The sequence below is a fragment of the Struthio camelus genome, chromosome 29 (assembly GCF_040807025.1).
Source record: "Struthio camelus isolate bStrCam1 chromosome 29, bStrCam1.hap1, whole genome shotgun sequence".
NCBI classification, from domain to species: Eukaryota; Metazoa; Chordata; class Aves; order Struthioniformes; family Struthionidae; genus Struthio; species Struthio camelus.
In genome coordinates, this window is record NC_090970.1 from 5,401,789 (window position 1) to 5,420,066 (window position 18,278).

At 54.3% G+C, this 18,278-nt stretch overlaps 1 pseudogene; it reads left to right on the top strand.

The window, feature by feature from the left end:
• The first annotated feature begins 14,690 nt into the window (after window positions 1-14,690).
• On the top strand, window positions 14,691-15,678 carry LOC138062785 (olfactory receptor 14A16-like; annotated as a pseudogene).
• The last annotated feature ends 2,600 nt before the right edge of the window (window positions 15,679-18,278 follow it).

Below are 18,278 nucleotides of genomic sequence, written 5' to 3' on the forward strand. Positions count from 1 at the left end.
CCCGGCCTTGCTGAGACGGGGCAAGGCAAAGGCTTGAGAGCAGCGGAAGCCTTGTGCCGTTTCCCTGGTTGGAAGTGTGCTTGTCTAAGGCTGGTGCACTGGCCCTGTCCGTGCTGCTGAGTGTGTCTGCGTGCTACCATGTGGTCATTGGTGAGCTCTCGGAGCACGGCCCGAGAGAAGGGGAGTGTTGCCAAAGAGTTTTGTCCTCCTGCCTTGAAGCCCCAAAGGTCCCATGAGCAGGGAGGCCTGTGGGGTGAGGGCCTTGAGGGCACGTGAGGCACAAGAGAGAGGCAAGAGCTGGCGTGATGCGCCTCCTGGGAGAGCACTTGCCCTCTGCTTTGTGGGGGTGGGAAGGGAGCAGGCTCTGGGCTTTGACTGGATGTTCAGAGGAAGTGCCTGCTGAAAAGCTCTGGAGGACTAGAAGCAAGCGGAAGGGTTGGAGAGTGGGTCTTGGTGTGTTTTAGGGCCCTTGCCCATGGTCGCTTCTACTTGGAAAAACTGCCTGTCAGAGGGCTCCGAGAGAGGCTGTGCCCACGCGGCACGCCGTGGCCTGGCCGTTTGTGCCGCTCCGTGCCTCTTGCTGGGCCCTGAGACCTGTGGCCCTGGAAGTAGCCTGAAGGGTGTTGGCAGAGCAGCTGTGAGCGTGGCAGCTGTTGTGCTTTCGCAGGGCCTTGGAGGCTGGGGAAGGGCCCGTCCTCCCCTTGCCGTTGTCATTAGCCCTGCTGGCGGGGGCTAATGGGGGAAGAGCTGCTGAGTGCTGCCTCTGCTGGTGCCCCCAGCTGAGACGCCCTCACCTGAGTCCTTCCCCACGTCCCAAACTGTCAGGGCCCCAAACCAGAGAGTGCTTGTTATCCTTGATGTGTAGGGGATGTGCTGGCTTGGTTGTGTTGCCCCACCGTGTGGGCTTGGTGGCCCCAGGGTGTTGGTTCTGGGTGCGGGAGGAGACGTGTGGAGAGAGCAGTGCTGTGCGTGGGGAGTGCCATGAGGCTGGGGAGGTGGGGAGCGCTGCGAGGTGAGCAGGTGCCTTGGCTCCTGGGGCCCCGGCTGCCCTGGTGGCGTGAGCCAGGCACGCTGGCAGCCGGCTGCCTTCTGCCCGCTCAGCTTCAGGCCTGGAGTTTCCTCCGCTCTTGCCAGGCTCTGCAGCCAGGTATCCCACACATATGTATCTCACAGTCTAAACATGCAGCATAGATTATTTGGAGTAGAAGAGGTCATCTTTCAGAAAGGGTTCCTTGCTGGAGATTCTTGAATTTAACACCTCTGAGATCTGCCCAACACTTTTTATTTTACGCTAGAGGCATAAGCAGTTGCCTCTCTCCCCTAGTAGCAAAGGCTACGTGGGGGTTCTACCTAAGTGGGGTACATCGTTGGTGCAGACACTGTTTTCTTCTCGTGTGGCAGGACCCCAGAAACTCTTTGCTTATAGTGCAGTAGTATCCCCCAATCAGCCCTTAATTAACTATCCAATTAACCTCCCTCCAACCCAGTGAAATATGGCAGGTGAGGGGAGAGGGTCTTGAGCTCTTCCTGCCAAAGGCCTCACTGCTTCGGGGCTCTCTGCTGCACCTTGCACCCTGCCCTGGGCTCAAATCAGACATCCTGGGACGGACATCCAGCAGGAGGCCACAGAGAGCAGTTCAGATCATGTGGGACTTTCTTCACCCACACAGTTCACAAGGAAATGGTCTCTCCACAGTGGAGCACTCAGAGGTGCTCTTTCCAGTGGCAGTGCCACAGTCATTGGCCCATTTGAAATGGGCCAAATAAGGGAAACTTCCAAAGACCAAGTATTTCTTCAGAAAGTGATTGGCCTTTAAACCACTTCTCCCAGAGGTGCCTGCTGCAGGGAGTAGTAATCTCAGCTGCCCAGAGCTCACTTTCTGTGCTGAAGACTAAGCAAATGAGCCCATTGCTTTTGGACTGGGAGAAACATCAGCTGATGCTCAGGCACTTTCCTGCAAGTCAGCAGGAAACACTTCCTGGGTCCGAGCTGAGAATCAGCGTGCCAAGCTGGAGTTGTTTGATGCCAATAACCGCCTCAGAATTAGGTTCCTCCCCTTTCCACATGCTCCTCTCTGCCCTAAGGGGGTCATTTGGGAGCTGACCCTTCAGGTGTCCAAGTGAGCACATTTGGCAGAGTGTCACTGAGCTGGTCACTGAAGCCTGCAGTTTCGGAAGCTCTTGCCAGGATCTCCAGCTGGAAAGCTGACTCAATCCCAGTGTGTCTCCTTTCTGCTAGAGAGAGAGAGAAGAGACCCACATAGGTGAATCATCATGTCCCTGAGGAAGGGGAAAGGCCAGCAGGTGGCACAGAGCTTGGAAGGTGATTGTGAGATTCTTTCTGCCTCCCCATCTGATGGGCCAGTATCTGATGAGTAGCAGACTAGCTAGCAGGCCCTTCTCCTGCTGACACAGAGCCTGCAGGCCCAGAGCCCTCACCCTGCTGCCAGCGCTCTCCCCAAGGCAGCCCAGGAAGCCATGGACTGCCTTCACCCTGAGGACGTGTTGCTGGCTTATGCTGCTGCATGCTGCCTCCCTGGACGCCCCCAGGCCCTTCTCGGCCAAGCTGCTTTCCAGCTGATCGGCATTCAGCATGTCCTGGTTCAAGACATTGCATTTCCTTTTGTGAAACTTCCTGACCGTTCCTCTCTGCCCATGTCTGCAGCCTGTCACAATCCCTCCGAATGGCAGCACAATCAGAAACTTGCAGGCCCTTAGGAGGCACAGGCCCATGCAGGTGAGTGTGTGGTCCCTTCTGTGTCTGTAGGTGATGGGCCAGGAAGAAGCTTGTGGGTGGGAAACTGTTTGTGAGGTGACTTGTGTCTCAGTACCTGATAGGCCAGCAGCAGGCACAGGGCTTGGATTTTGGTTGTGAGGTCACTTCTGTCTCTGCAGGTGATAGGGCAACCACTGCTTCTCGAGCAGAGGAGGTGCTTGTGCGATTCCTTCTGCCTTAGTACCTGATAGGCCACTTGCAGGCCGATGGCTTGGATGCTGATTGTGATGACGTTCCTGCCTGAGTACCTGTTTGGCTAGCAGCAGGCACATGGTAAGTCCAGTCCTTCTGAGAAGCTGAAAGGCTCACTGCAGGCAGGTGGGCTTGGAAGAGGACTGTGAGGTTACTGGTAAAGGGTCAGCTGGTAGGCCAAAAGTCTTAACAGGTGGGGACATTGTGATGAGAGCCATTGTCTTAGGAGGTGGAGACATTGTGGTGAGAGCCATTGTTTCTCAGAAGCTCCTTGGATGGTAGGAGGCACATGGCCGTAAAGTTGAAAGTCAGGTCACTCCTGTCTCTGCCAGTGATGGGCAAGGAGAGGCACATGGGTGGGACCTCACAATCAACGCTGCAGCCGTGTCCCCTTTGCCTGCCTCTCCCCGTCCTGTAAAGGAAGTGACCTCACTATCAACACCACAGCTGTGTCACCTCTGCCTTCCTGTTCCGCTCCCCCCTTCTGACCTCTGCCTTCCCCCTTCCGCTTCTCCTCCTCTCTCCCAGCCATCGCCCCTTTACTGGCACCTCCCTCTCCCCTGTCCCCATGGGATTTCACACGTGTGGTGGGCAGCTCACATGGCAAGATGAAAATGGGCTCCAGAGGAAGGCAGGCTGGGACAGTGAGGAGGTGGAGATGTGCTCTGTGCAAGAGGGTGGCTGGAGTGCACAGGGCTTTGCCCTAGAGATGGTGACGAGCCAGTCCAAAGCACGGCACAAATGGACCCTAAGGCAGGTGGAAAATGGGCTGGACCACTGGGCCAAAATGCTGTGATCAGTGGCACAAGGTCCAACTGGTTTCTGGTTACATGCAGCATCCCTCAGGGATCTACATTTTAGGCAGCACTGTTTAATGTCTTCGTTAACATCCTGGACATTAGGATGGAGCACACTCTCCGTGTGTTTGTGGACTAGGTGCAACTAGGGCAAATCTCTGAGCAACCTGCTCTAGTTCTCTCGGAGTGAGTGGGGGATGGTATTAGATGACGTCCAGAGGTCTCGTCCACCCTAAGTGCTGGGATTCAGTAAATCATTCCCTGAAGAGCTCTGGAAAGACAGAACAGTGAGAGGAAGCAGAAAGGACAGGGAGGCAGAAGAAGGCAGAGGAAATAGGTCCCTCTAAATAAAGTAGTTGCTCAGAACATAGTTTCTGCATTCAGAGGGTTGGTAGAAAAGGTATTGGGCTGAATAACTGGTCACAAATATCTATACTCCACTAGAAGGAGGAAATACTGCACTGCATGCACTTGGTGCTGCTAAAAAGAAAGAAAGAAAGACAAGATTCATTAGAACTGGTAAAACATACTTGACCTTCTGGAAATGGCTATGTGCCAGTTTGGGCACAGAGTAATTTTTTGGATAGGTTTGAAGTTACAGCTACACATTTTGATTCAGGCCTTTACTCCTTTGCCCACATATGGAGGCTGCTGCTGCCTGAGATGCCCTGGGGTCACTGAGTTCCCATGACTAGAAAGGGAAGGGCAGACACCTGGGTTAGGCAGAGCCATCTGCCCTGGAGGGGTCAGGCATGGGGTGAGATCAGTCTCAGCCCTGTTGTCCCCTCAGATGGGGTCGCACTTCACTGACAGTGCAGGGAAGGAGAAGGGAGTGTGGCTAGACTCATTGGGACACCTGTAGGACGTCACTGTGACACAGGTATGTGGAGATTTGTGCAGATGTGGCCTTCCAAGAATACAGTGTTTTCTTGAAGCTGGTCAGCCTGCTTTCCTCTATCAGGCGAGAGAGCTCGGCATGTCAGAGGGTGACTCGCTCTGTGGAAAGAGTGAGGGGTGGCAGGGACAGCCGGTGTCAGGGCGTGGTTTTCTGAGGACTGGGCTCTGTGTGAGACACAAAAAGTTCTTTTTTAATGGTTTAGGCCTGATTATAAGAGAACTGTTAGGAAAATTACATGAAAAATGAAACAAGAAAGAAATTAAGAACAAGATTTAAAGCAAAGAAATGTTTTGTTATACTTTCCAGCTTCATATTTTGTCTGTGTGTGTGTTCTTATTGTCTTTCTTAATTTCTTTTTCTTTTTAATTTAGTGATCTGTTAGTATGATTTAGTGGTCTTATAATTTTTTATTATTATTATTATTTAAGGAAAGATTTTCAGAACTGGGGTAGGATGCTGTCACAGGGTCACGGACACCTGGTGCCATTGCAGGTGCCCTAGTCCCCTCTGCCCAGCCTCCCTCTGCAGCTCCGAGGGGCTTTGGTTTCCCACAGGTCCCCTGGGAGAGCTGCCAGGTCCGTGAAGGTATCTCAGAGTCACCGGGGCCTCTCCAAGTGGCACTGGATGCTTCTGGTTCGACACCTGAGCTCTGCCTGGAAAGGGGAAGACTTGGTTTCGACATTTCAAAAATATGAACACGCTTTGATAGGCTGAAATGATTGAATAATTTTAATGTCAATGATTTCGTATGATGAAATAATGGAAATCTTCAGGAAGAATATTAATCTCAGGAGAAGAAGTACTGATCTGCCCTCGACCTTATGTTTCCACTGCTTGGTGTATTAGGCTGTGGATGTCATCTCAGTCATCTCCCACATATTTCCACATGTCCTGCCTACATTGATCACTTCTGAGGTCAACTTTGCATCAGACGATCTGGGCTTATGCCCTTCCCATAGTTTCCCAGTTTTCCTCCTCCCCTTCCTCTGTATCATTCAGGCACCTCTCAACTCCCTAGTCGCTGCTCTGAGCTTCAGGGAGTCTGAAGCTTGTCTCGTCTTTCAGCACTCTCATTGTCTCTTCAACCAACTCCTTCACTGTGTTTCTATCTAGCCTCCCCCATCTATTTGTCAAGAACATGTCAAGGAAGGCTATTCCTTGCAGACTGTGGACCTGCCTGGAGGCAACTTGCCCTTGACATACACTTGAGGATTGTATGTTATTTCTTAGGACACTGCATCATGTTTATATTGGTCTGATCAGAATTGAGACAAATCCTTCTGTGTCTGTTTGCAGCTGATTTTCTAAGGAAAGCAGGTGGGAATTGGTGCCCAGGAGCTGCAACATTCAGCTACAGGCTTGAGCGGGAAAAGGCTAGATGTTAAGCCGAGTGAGGGAAGTCCCCAGGGGCTGAGGAGAGAAATGTCAGGGCTGGGGGAGGTGGGGAGGAAGGTTGTCCATACACGTCTCCTATCCAAAATACTGCTTTTCCTACATGTCCAGGCTTAATTAGGAAACACTGTGGGTCAGTGTGAATTGGAGAAGGTGGGTATCACTTCTTCTGAAACCTGAAGACTAAAGAAAGCTTAAAAAGCAGACATCTCCCAGGTGCTCCTTGAAATCCTTCTCTTTTCAATACCCTCCTGAACACTTGCCAATTAGCCACAGAAGAGCTGAAGAAAATGATGGAAAGAGACAGGGGTTGTTAGGGCTTTCTGCATTTTAATGACCCCTCAGGTGTATTTGGTGCTGAGCCCATGGGCCTCAGATGCTGAGAAGGTTGAGCAAACCTCTCCAGAAGTTGAAGGGAGAAGTAAATCTCAAAGTTTCTTGGAGTGTTAAGGAGTCCCACTGAGGGCCATTACTGACAAAGCCTTCCCAGGGTCACTCTTCTGCCAGTCAGGTCTCAGCCTGTCCTGATGCACCAGCCTGCTCTGCCCCCTGAGGCAAGATCTGCCACTTCTCCTTGCACAACATCATGAAGTTTTTGTTGGACAAAACCCCAAGTTTCTCAAGGCCCCTCTGGACTCAGGCTCCTCTGGGTCAGCTGTTAATGTATGCATACTGATGGCTCATCCTATCTTGCAGTGCCTCTGGCAGGGTAACAGCATGAGGACCTGCAGGACACTACACGTAATAAAAGGCAGTACCAGTTTCAAGGCCCTAGTGGTAAAAGTAGAAATCACCATGGCAACCATGTCAGACAAGCCAAATGAATGCACAAAGAAAGGAAACCCAGGGCCAATGGGTAAACAGAGGTTGGCTGACTGCATGGGAGGGGATCAGGATGGTAAAAGAAGAGTTTGTAAGGGAGAAAAGAGGGACAAAATGCAATAAAAGGTGAAGGAAAAGAAAACTGAAGGTGATTTGGGGGTGGCTGCCAAGCAGCCCTCAATCTGAATGCCTCTGACCAGAGCGGGACAAGGAACATGCAGCTGGTCTGGTGATCCTTTTGGGAGACCTACTTCCATGGTCACGAGGAAGCTGAATGTTTTCCCTAAGGTCAACAAGGGAAGACCCAGGGTGGAAGGAAATGCAGAATCATTCAGGTGGGGAGGGGCCTGAGGAGGTCTCTAGCCCAACCTCCTTCCCACAGCAGGGTGTGTATCAGCTCCATCCAGGTTGCTCAAGGCTTTACTCCTTTAGGACTTCAAAAAATTCTGAGGATGGAGATGGCACCACCTCTCTGGAAAACCTGCCCCAGTGCTTGACTGTCTGGATGGGTCAGAAGTTTCTCCTTACACCCAGCCTGAAGCTCTCTAGTTTCAGCTAATGCCCATTGCAGCCTCATCCTCCCATTGTGCACAATGGTGAAGAGCCTGACTGCATCTTCTTGGTGACATCCTGGTAGGTATGGGGAGGCTGTGATTCGGTCTGCGCAAAGCCTTCCCTTCTTCAGGCTGAGCAAGGCCCATTCCCTCAGCCTCTCCTCATAGGACAAGTGCTCTGGTGCCTGGGCTCCTTGGGGGTGTGCCACCAAACTCACTCCATGTGACCAACAGTGTTCTTCTACACAGGGCCCCAAATGGCTGTAGTATCTGGATGTGCTCTAACAGGTGTGGAGTAGAGGGGGATAATCCCTTCGCTCAATTTCCCAGCTGTGCTCTTGTTCAGGCAGCTCAGGACACTGTGGCCTCCGTTGATGCCAGGGCGTGCTGCTGGCTCTCGCTCACTTTGCTGCCCACAAAGACTCCCAGGTCTTTCTCTGCAGAGCTGCTGCCAGTTGGCCACTCCCCAGCCCAGATCACTGCAGGGTGTTTGTCTGCCCCAGGTGCAGGACCTGGCATTTGTTTCATTTGTGAATTCCATAAACTTCCTGGCAATGCATTCCTCCTTCCTGCAGGGGTCCATCTGGATGGCAGCCCTCAACCATATAGTGTGAGACAATGATGTCGAACCCCTTGCTAAAACTGTGGTAAATGACATCCACTACTCTCCTCTCCTCCACAAGGACAGGCCTTTTATCACAGAAGGTAATCAAGTTGATCAGGAAGGCTTTACCTCCAGTAAATCCATGCAGACTGTTCACAGTCACCTTCTTCCTATGCCCAGAAATGTAAAGCGAGAGAACTCATTCCATGACACATTCCTCACCAAAGTGTGGCTGAATGGCCTGCAGCTCCCTGATTTGTCCTTGTGGCCTTTTTTGAAGATGGGCACAGCATATGCCTTCTTCAGCTCATTGGGACCTCCCCTGATCTCCACAGCCTTTCAAAGATAACAGACAGCAGTCTTGTTGTGATAGTGGCCAGCTCTCTCAATGTCCTCAGATGCAGCCCACCCAGTCCTGCAGACTTATATGGGTTGAGTTCTTGCAAGTCATCCCTCGCTTCGTCATCACTCACTGTTGGTTGTTTTCCTCTGCCTGATCCAGGAGTGAGCCAACATTTTCCTTTTTACTCTTTTATTGGCCCTGAAGCAGTAGCAGCTCTTCTTCATGCCTTTGATGTCCCCTTCAAGTGTCTACCCTTGGGGAGCTTTGGCTTCCCTAACACCACCCCTGCTTCGCTGGACAATATTTCTGAATTCCTCCATTGCAGCCTCTCCCTCCTTCTGCTTCCAGTATGCTGCCTGATTGCCCTGGAGTTCAGTCCTGACTTCCCAGTGCAGCCCAGACACTCTCTCGATGTGTCTACTAGTTTACTGAGTATTGGGATGGAGCATCCTTGTGCTTTGCAGGTGCTGTCCTCAAAGACCTGCTGCCTTTCCTGAGCTCCTGGACCCTTCAGAGCTGCCTCCCATGGGATCTCCCACCACTCCCCAAAACAGGCCAAAGTCTGCTCCTCTGAAGTTAATGGTCTGTGAGTCGATCCTATCCTTCCTGACTCCCCTCAGGATCTGGAACTTTACTTCTTCCAGGTCATGACAGGAAACTTTGACACTGAGCATCCCATCCCTGATCCGTTCCTCCCTGTTGGAAATGTCCAGCTACAGAAAAGCATCACGAGTATTGGCCGGTCATGTGGATGTGCTAAGAAGCTGTCCCTGATGCCTTCCAGGACTGTTTGCCCTTCTTATTAATGTCTGGGAGAGTAAAGTCCCTCTGATAAGAACCAGGGCCTGTGATCCACAGACTTTCTCATGTTGCTTCAAGGAGACTGCATCCACCTCCTCACCCTCATTGGGTGGTCTGTAGCTCCCATTGCGATGTCACCCTGACTCTGAGGCTCACCCACAAGCTCTCACCCAAACCCTTGCCCCTCCTGTGGAAGAGCTCCACCCATCCAAGCTGCCTCTTCACACAAAGGGCATCCTCCTTCCTCATCTTCCCTGTTGATCTGTCCTGAAGAGCTTGTACCCCACCCTCGGGGCTCTCCAGTACTGTGACTGACCCTACCACATCTCAATTATTCTAGAAATGTTAAAGTCCAACTGGCCATGGTGAAACCTGTTACCAAGGGCCAAGAACACTGCGTGTGCGATGGTCCCACTTCAGAGCAGAGAGATGCTGGCGTAAAAAGCAGGTGGCAATGTGCTGGTGAAAGGAGGTTCCCCCTGAGAGGGCAAACCCGGCAGTGCCCAAGGCCAGGGAGAAACCGTGCTGGGCTGTGCAGGAATGGCAGGAGAGGGGTTTTCTGCCTGAGCTGATTCTGCTGCACCTTGGGGCCTGTAACAGAGGTGAACCAATCTCCAGGAAGGACAAGGTGCCACTAAAGAAGTCCCTAGGCCTGGGCAGCCTTTGATCCAGACATCCCGAGGACATCATTAACACAGTCCCTGTTCATATCATGTGAGGGGGTGAGACGAGGTTCAGAAGGAGAAGAGCTAGGAGGGTTGGAGAGTGCAGAGACATGAGTGGAGACTCTGGTGTGATGTGCCTCCCAGTCCTGCAGCACCCCTGGCTGTAGCTGGGAAGGACCTTGCCTCCATGCCATGGTGTTGGTGTTCAGTTGCTGGCATGCAGGCCCCAAACCCCTTTGAGAGACTCTGTGGGGTCTGCCCCAAACACCCTCCACCAGCCCATGGCTTCCCTGGAGGTCCTGTGTGGTATGTGCCAGCCACTTGCGGTTCCTGCTGGGCACCCCAGGCACCTGGCATGGTGCTAGAGGCTCTTTTTATTGCCTGAAAATGAGAGCCCTGAATTAATGGAAGTGCCTGCAAAGCCAGGATGTGCCTGTGTCTTAGCTTTGTGGTGACTTGAGCGGCAGTATATACAGCTGGTGGAGCCTAGGGAGTGAGCTGGCTGTCCTTCTGGTGAATTCCTCCTTTTGGTCAGCTGAACAGCTCTGTGGACTCCATAGAAACGCATGGCTAAGGAAGGTTCAGACACTGAAAATATCTGGTGTAGTTTCAGATGGCCAAGGGAACCCACCCCACCACCCCTCTGGCCCACAGCTGAGGCTCAGGCAGGATGTGGGTGTCTCAGAATTGCTCCATCACAGCTGGCACACACACACACACACAGGACTTGGACCAAGCCTGGAATCTCAGCCATCACCAGGGCTGTGGGTGCGAGCTGCTGACTCCCCTCTCCACCCCTATTGCTCATGGTGGCAGCTCAGACAAGGGCTTGCATGCAGGCACCTGTTTTGGGCACAGCTGAGCTGAGGCCAGAGGAATCCCACCTGCTAGGGGGTTGTGGGCTGCCTGGGAGGGAGCCGAATCCCCCTGCTGCCCAAGGCCTGCCAAGCTGACATGAACCACCTGCATTTGCTCCTCTGAATCCCTGCCCTGTGCAGGGGAAATGACCCCCTCCCTCTCCCTCTCCCTCTCCCTGCCCAGGTCTCCTGCCTGGTCCTGGGACAGGAATAGGGCTTGACAGAGGGGAACATGTCCCCCTCTCTCCACCTCTGTCCCCTGATGGGATCAAGCACACTGCTGAAATCAGTCTCCCTCCACAGCCCAGAGAGGGACTGGAGGTGAAGAGCACACTTGCAAGAGCATTTCCCAGAGGGGACCGTGCTGCCGCTCAGGAGCTGTCAGCCTTGGAGCCCCAGGACAATCTCGAGGGAGCCCGAGGGGCAGAGGAAGTCACGCCTGCAGCTGGGCCCCTGCTCCTGAGTGGGGCCAGGCTCCTGGGACAGAGGGAGCTGGTGGCACCGTGGCAGCCGTGCCCATGTGCCCAGCTGTGTGCAGGAGCAGCTCCTCTGCCAAGAGCAGCAGGGCTCCGGGCACTGCCTGCTGCTGCTGAGAGGAGCTGCGAGAAGGCAGAGAGAAGTGGAAGGCAGTGTGTAGTGGGAGGAGAGAGGAGAGCTCCTTGTGGGAGACATCTTCCCAGCCGTTTGCATGGTGAGTGTCTGGCTGCAGGGCAATAGGGTTGTGAGGATCGCTCTCCCGGCTTCTGCAGGGCAGAAGAGGGAGAGAAGCTTCAGAGCAGGGATGTCCTGCCCCACTGTCCCCGGGACAGGGCGTGCTGCTTCCTTGTGCCGGGGCTGGTGCAGGGGTGTGAAGCTGGGGTATAGTCCCAGGTGCAGTGTCCCTGCCACCGCGGGGTGTTGTGTGCCCGGGGCAGTGACTCTGCTGCCTGCGTGGGTCAGCACTCATCCTGCCTGGGCAGCAGCCTACAGTGCTGCAGGGAGAAGGTCTGGGTGGGAGGAGCGACCCCCCAGCAGGGCAGGTTCATTGTCCCGCTGAGAGGGTGCTGCGTGAGTCAGGGCTGCCCACAGCTCTCGCTCACCACGAGGATATTTGGAGAGTGGAGTTTTCCAGAGGACTTGTCTCTGCCTGGTGGGAATGGAAATGCAGCAGTGAGGTGTAATCCCGGGGCTGAGCCTCTTCACCAGCACACTGAAGGGTGACAACACCTGCAAGGAAGCTCAGCAAGTGCCTTCACCACCCCTCAGCCTGCAGGCACCACCAGCATCACCTTGCCAGTCTCATGGGAGATCTTCTGGTCTGCTGTTTAGCTCCTGCACACAGGGAGATGCTGATGCTGCTGGGCAGCTTCCTGCTGCTTGGAGGTTTCTGTAGGGCAGAGCTGGGATCACAGTGGGTGGGATGGGGTCTGTGTGGGGACAGAAGAACAACTCCCAGCAAGGACACCTCCAAGCAGCAGAGAGATGGTCCAAGAGGGAGAGGAAACTGCTACCAGAAACCCCATGCGAGGTTGGGGTGCAGAAAATGCTCTGCCAGCCCCGGCAGTGCAGATGCTTTCCCCTCCGCAAGCCCCCTGCATCTGTCCTCTGCCACCCAGCAGAGCCCTCTGCCCTCAAGGTCAAGGGATCTAGCACCCAAATTGTCTTTTTGGCAGCCAGAGCCCGAGAAGAGGAGAGGAGCAGCTCTCCTGCTGAGTGCCCGTTTCCTAAACCGTGACTAAGGGACTGAGGACAACGGCCCTGTGATGTCTCCATCGGGGAGGTGGTGTGCACAGCTGGGTTAGGGCAAGACCTTGCTCAGTGTCCCTCACTCTTTCTCTCTTTGCCACCCTAGCCAGAAGCATCAAGGTGTTGCTCCTTGCTTCTCCCCCTGTCCGGGCCACTCTTGTTCTTGCTCGGGGGCTTTCTGGGGATGACATTTGCAGCTGCAGACTCTGACACAGACCCTGTGGTTCTAGCCATAGAGCTGTCTCTGCAGATGGAGCGAGAGGAGGAAGTCTCCTTCTTGCCTGTGGGGCTCAAAGGAGCAGAGTGTGTGGGGCTGGGGAATGAGCTGACTGTCCCTTCACGACACCTCCACCTTTAAGACCCTTGACCCTCCCTGGGCTGTGCTGCCAGACTGTGTGCTGCTGTGTCCTTCTGCAGGACATGTGTGATAGCTGAATGTCCCATGCAGAAGCCCCAGAGGTGCTAAGGAACTGGAACTGCTGCTGGCGGTGGCTGTGTGTGGGCAGCTGAAATAAGCCCTGTGTGTCTTTGGCTACAAGCTGACTGTTGAGACCTCCCTCCGTCTCAGAGCCACATCACCGAGTCCTTCTTCTGATCATCAGAGCCATGCGCTATGTCACACCCTCTCCATCACTCTCAGAACATGTGAGCTGAGAAAGGGAGGTGAGTTTGGAGGTGTGCGCTGTGCAAGGGGACACCGCTGTCAGCACAGGCCACTTTCCTTTCAGGGTAAGTTGTGGCTGAGATTGTCCTGTGGCTGAGAGAGGTGCATGGCCAAGGCAGCAGTTTTTCTGTAAGGAGATGTTTTAGTTCCAGAAAAGGTATAAAAGGGGAATTTTTTTTTTTTCCCAGCGCTTTAACCATGTGAGTTAGACAGCAGTATATTTTAGTGAGTATTTGACAAAGGGCACTTTGGACACATAGCGACATTAACATTTAATCCCGAGATGTCACAGCACAGACTGGAAAAATCATAACTTTCCCGGTTTGCATGTTCGGCTCAGCTTGAGAGCCGCCAGTGTAGCCTTGCTAAATAATTCCCTCTTTGTAAATACTGATAGACATCAACATTATCAGCCTTTGAATCTTATGTCTGCTTATTTCTTAGAAGTGCAAAACAGATTCATGAGACTTCTTACTCTTTTCCTCTTTACATGGTAGAGATCCCCACTCCTGGGCTCTTCCTACCACTAACCACCGTCATTCACAGAGACGTGAGGCCAGTGGCAGGACTCCCCTTGACTCTAGAAGGGCCAGGGCTGCAAGTCTGGCCTCTTTCTTGTGAGGAACAGGAACAAAGTATTCACTGCACTGGTTAAACATTATTGGCTGATGGTTCCTGTCTTAAGGTCGTATCGCTTCTACATTTGATAAGATGAAGATAAAGCTCTGCCAGATTCTCTCCAGCCTCGGTTAGGGACTGATTGATTGCCATCTTCCACACAAGATGGTGAGCATTATCATGTCAATGGCATTCAGAGACATATCTCCGACTAACTGAAGTAAGAGAGATCAGGTTGTTATGGCTCTGTGGCTTCTTCATCGTCCTTGCGCTTGAAGAATTGATTCTGCTATGGTTAAAGAATTTTGCCAGCGCACAGCAATTTTAAAGGTGCATATTCCTACCCTGCAGAGCAGACCAACAAGCAAGATCCCTCCCCCACTTAACCCCCAAAGTGAAGCTGTTACTTGGGTGGTCAACATGCCTCTGAACTGGATGTGGCTGAACAGCCCTCCTACATCATAGCAGGACTGATTCCCTCTGTCTCACAGACACAGGGACGTCTGTGAGAAAGGGAAAGAGTTTTCATCAGAGAGGGTCTGTCCTGATTTGACACTGTCTTTTCCTCCTTGGACAGTCCTACATGCCTGATGAGAGCAAAATGTCCAACAGCAGCTCCCTCAATGAGTTCCTCCTCCTGGCCTTTGCAGACACACGGGAGCTGCAGCTCTTGCACTTCTCACTCTTCCTGGGCACCTACCTGGCTGCCCTCCTGGCCAACGGCCTCATCATCACCGCCGTAGCCTGCGACCACTGCCTCCACACCCCCATGTACTTCTTCCTCCTCCACCTCGCCCTCCTCGACCTGGCCTCCATCTCCACCACTGTCCCCAAATCCATGGCCAACTCCCTGAGGGACACCAGGGCCATTTCCTACTCAGGATGTGCTGCCCAGGTCTTTTTCTTTGTCTTCTTATTTTCAGCGGAGTATTCTCTCCTCACTGTCATGGCCTACGACCGCTTTGTTGCCATCTGCAGACCCCTGCACTACGGGACCCTCATGGACACCAGAGCTTGTGTCAGGATGGCAGCAGCTGCCTGGGCCACTGGTTTTCTCCATGCTCTCCTGCACACTGCCAACACATTTTCCATTCCTCTCTGCCAAGGCAATGTCCTGGACCAGTTCTTCTGTGAGATTCCCCACATCCTCAAGCTCTCCTGCTCACAATCCTACCTCCGCGAAGTCGGGGTTCCTTATGGTTAGTCTTTTTTTATTTCTGGGGTGTTTCATTTTCATTGTGCTGTCCTATGTGCAGATCTTCAGAGCTGTGCTGAGGCTGCCCTCTGAGCAGGGTCGGCACAAAGCCTTCTCCATGTGCCTCCCGCACCTGGCCATGGTCTCCATCTTTGTCAGCACTGTCATGGTTGCCCACCTGAAGCCCCCCTCCATGTCCTCCCCAGCTCTGGATCTGGTGGTGGCTGTTGTGTACTCGGTGGTGCCTCCAGCAGTGAACCCCCTCCTCTACAGCATGAGGAACAAGGAGCTCAGGGATGCACTGAGGAAACTCTTTCAATGGGTACAGTGTCAGCACCAGTAACTGTCCCATGTGCATCTCCTCCTCATTCCCAGGGCATCTGGCATCAAGGCTACATGTCATTCTTTTTTTTTTTTTCTTTTTTCCCCTTACTTTCTCTGATCCATTGTTGCAAAAAGAATAAAAAGTTTTGGTTCATGCCACTTCTCCTCAGAAATATCTCATGTGAATATAACCCAGAGGCCATGATGAAGCAGGAAGCCAGGCTTCCCCCTTCATCCCCCAGAGATGGGGGAACCTCAGAGCCCGCTAGTCTCAGCTCCCTCGGATGCCCCCAGTCCAATGAGGGGAGTTTCCCTTTGTGAAGTCTCTTTTGTGATGCCAAAGGAGTTCAGGGGCACAGAGTCAGGCTCAGACGAGTACAGACAGGGTGAGACCTTGGGTCCCGTGTGCATTAAGAGAACTCCGCTGGCCCCAGCTGCAGTCAGAGAGTGATCTTCTACCCCTCTCCTGCAAGGGTGGCAGCTGGCTGTCACTGTGGGCTGGTCCCTTCCCTCTACAGAGCTCCAACACTCACAGTGGAGCAGGAATGGAGGGCGAGGAGGGTCTGGACAGAGCCTCTGCTCTGCAGGACCATCTCCCCACTACCACAGCACACATTTCCTCACTGCTGCCTTCGAGTGGAGGCTGCAGACTTCCTGTCGACATGTCCACCAACAGCAGCAGGAATTGCTCTTGTCAGGGTTGCTCCCCTCATTTCCACCCTGTCCTGCTCTGCTCTCATGTGCACATATGGCCTCAGTGCTCTTGTAACATGGTGTTTCCATGGGGTGGGCAGTGAGTGGAGCCTCACAAAGTGAGGGATGGTCCATGGTGGAGTAACCAGAAGGCAAAGCACTAGATCCGGGTATGCTTGGGGAAACGAGGGCTCTGCAGTGCCCAGAGAGGCAGAGAGGACCCAGAAGGTGCAGGGAAGGGGGACGGGAGAGTGATTCCTGCACCTTCAGGGAAACACCACAGGCTGGACACCACAGTGAACACCCAAACACATCTCCTGCCTTGGCCAATGCCCTGGGCGTCACTCTGAGCACCATCGATGAGCACAGACACATGGCAGCAGTGTAATGGCACCAGTCAGTGGTGACGATCCCTGTCCAATGGGGTTTGCTTCCCACCATGACCTGCTCTGCCAGGGCCAATCAGGAGTCACCTGATGGCCCCACAGCCCCACAGCGTACTCAACCTGCAGAGCAGCACCGCCAGCCTGGGGCTCTGTGGGGTGCGCAGTGTGGGGGTGTAGGGTCAACCAGGCCAGCACAGACACACTGGCCTGGGGAAAGGCTCTCTGGGGAGCAGGGATGTCCCAGGAGAAAAGCTAGGGCAGCAGGCAGAGAGAGAAAATGAGAACGAGAAACAGGTTTCTCTGGGCACCAGCTCGGGGCAGGTGGCTCTGTCCCCAGGGAAGCAGGAGTTGCTGGAGGGGCTGCAGGGCCAGGGCTGTCGTGGTGTGCTGGGCAGCGGGGTGGGCATGGAGGGGCTGCAGGCAGCCAGGGCGGGGGATCTCGTGGGCACAAGAGCAGGGGAGACAGAGAGTGACCAGCCTCATTGCAGGACCTCGTCCCCTTTGCCAGGGAGCTGCTCCCCTTGTCCTTGGGCCGTGCATGCATTACACTGTGGACATGCCTGTGCCTGGCCTGTGAACCTCTGGGGTCCTCACCTCACCCTGTCCCCGTCCTGCTGACCTGACTGCTCATCTCTACCTGGGACTCAACGCCTGACTACAGTCAAGAAAGCCTTGGTAAGGGAAGCTGGGACCTGAGCAGATCCCCAGGAGCTTGCAGGTAAAAAAGGTGACCGTATCACCTCAGCAGAACCTCTTTCCTGACAGCCAATGTGAAGGTGAGAGGAGAGCTTTGGATCTGGACCGCTAGCCAGGAAATGCTGCATGCAGAGTCAGAGCTGGATGAAAAAGGGAGCTCAGCCACTTGGGGGTCTGATACTATGCTGCCTATTTGGGAGAAGAGGATTTCCCGTGCCACAGCTCGAGTGCTTCTGCACCATTGGTGATGGGACTGCTGCTCCAAAGAGTATGTTGTGGGGAGCAGCAAGAGTGGGGCTGCAAGAGTGGGTGGGAAGGGCAGCCAGGAGCCCAGGGTGCCAGCAAGGCCGGTAGGGCAGTACCCTACCAATGAGAGGTGCCGTCCTGCAGTGGCTGGACAAGAGGAGCAGAGCAGGTTTGGGGATGGTAACTACGATTAGGCACAGTCCAGCGATGGCTGGACAAGACTGGAGGGCTCCAACCAGCCCTGCTTTGTGTGGGAGGCTGCACTGGAGACCTCAAGAGGTCCCTTCCCACCACAACTCCTCTCTGAGTCCAGGAATTCCTGCTCCTCAGCCTCTGATCCAGCACAGCTGACCTGGGGATGAGAGCACCTAGGGCAGAGCAGAACAAGTCCAGCTGGGAGAGCATCATGGGGAAGATCCAAAGGTGCCTGGCTCAGCCCTGGGCTTTGAAAAACTCCATCATTCACCCCAAGAGGCCCCAAATGCCTCTTCCACTTTGCCCTGTGCTCTCCTCTCATCAGCCCAAGTGGAGTCCAGCATGGCCTGGGGACTCTCTTCCCCACGGGGACGAGAAGGAGAGGGAGGGCCTTCACCAGCCCCACACTGCCCTTTCCACCCGTGGCCTTGGCAGCTGTGTGTGCCTGGCTCTGCCCACTTGCCTGCCCCACACTCCCGGCTGCACTGGAAGCCCATCCACATCCCGCCCTCGAGCTGCCGTCCACCCCGAACCTGGAGCCCGGCCACCCACAAAGGCATCGCCCGGCCAGTGCCCCGGCCGTGCAGCCGAGGGCAGGGGTCTTCGCCCCAAGTCCTCTGCTCCTGCCCTGCTGCCGGCACCGCTGCTGCTGTGGCCAGGTCAAAGGCTGCTGCCACCAGACGGCCCCGGGGCCCGAGGCAGCTCCAGCTGCCAGCAGGGCTGTGCTGGAGCCGGTGAGGAGCGGGCTGCAGTGGGGCTGGCAGCGCCAGGGTGGGTGGGCAGAGGGCAGCTGCCCTGGGCCCCGCTGCGGCTGGGGCTGGGGCTGGGGCTGGGG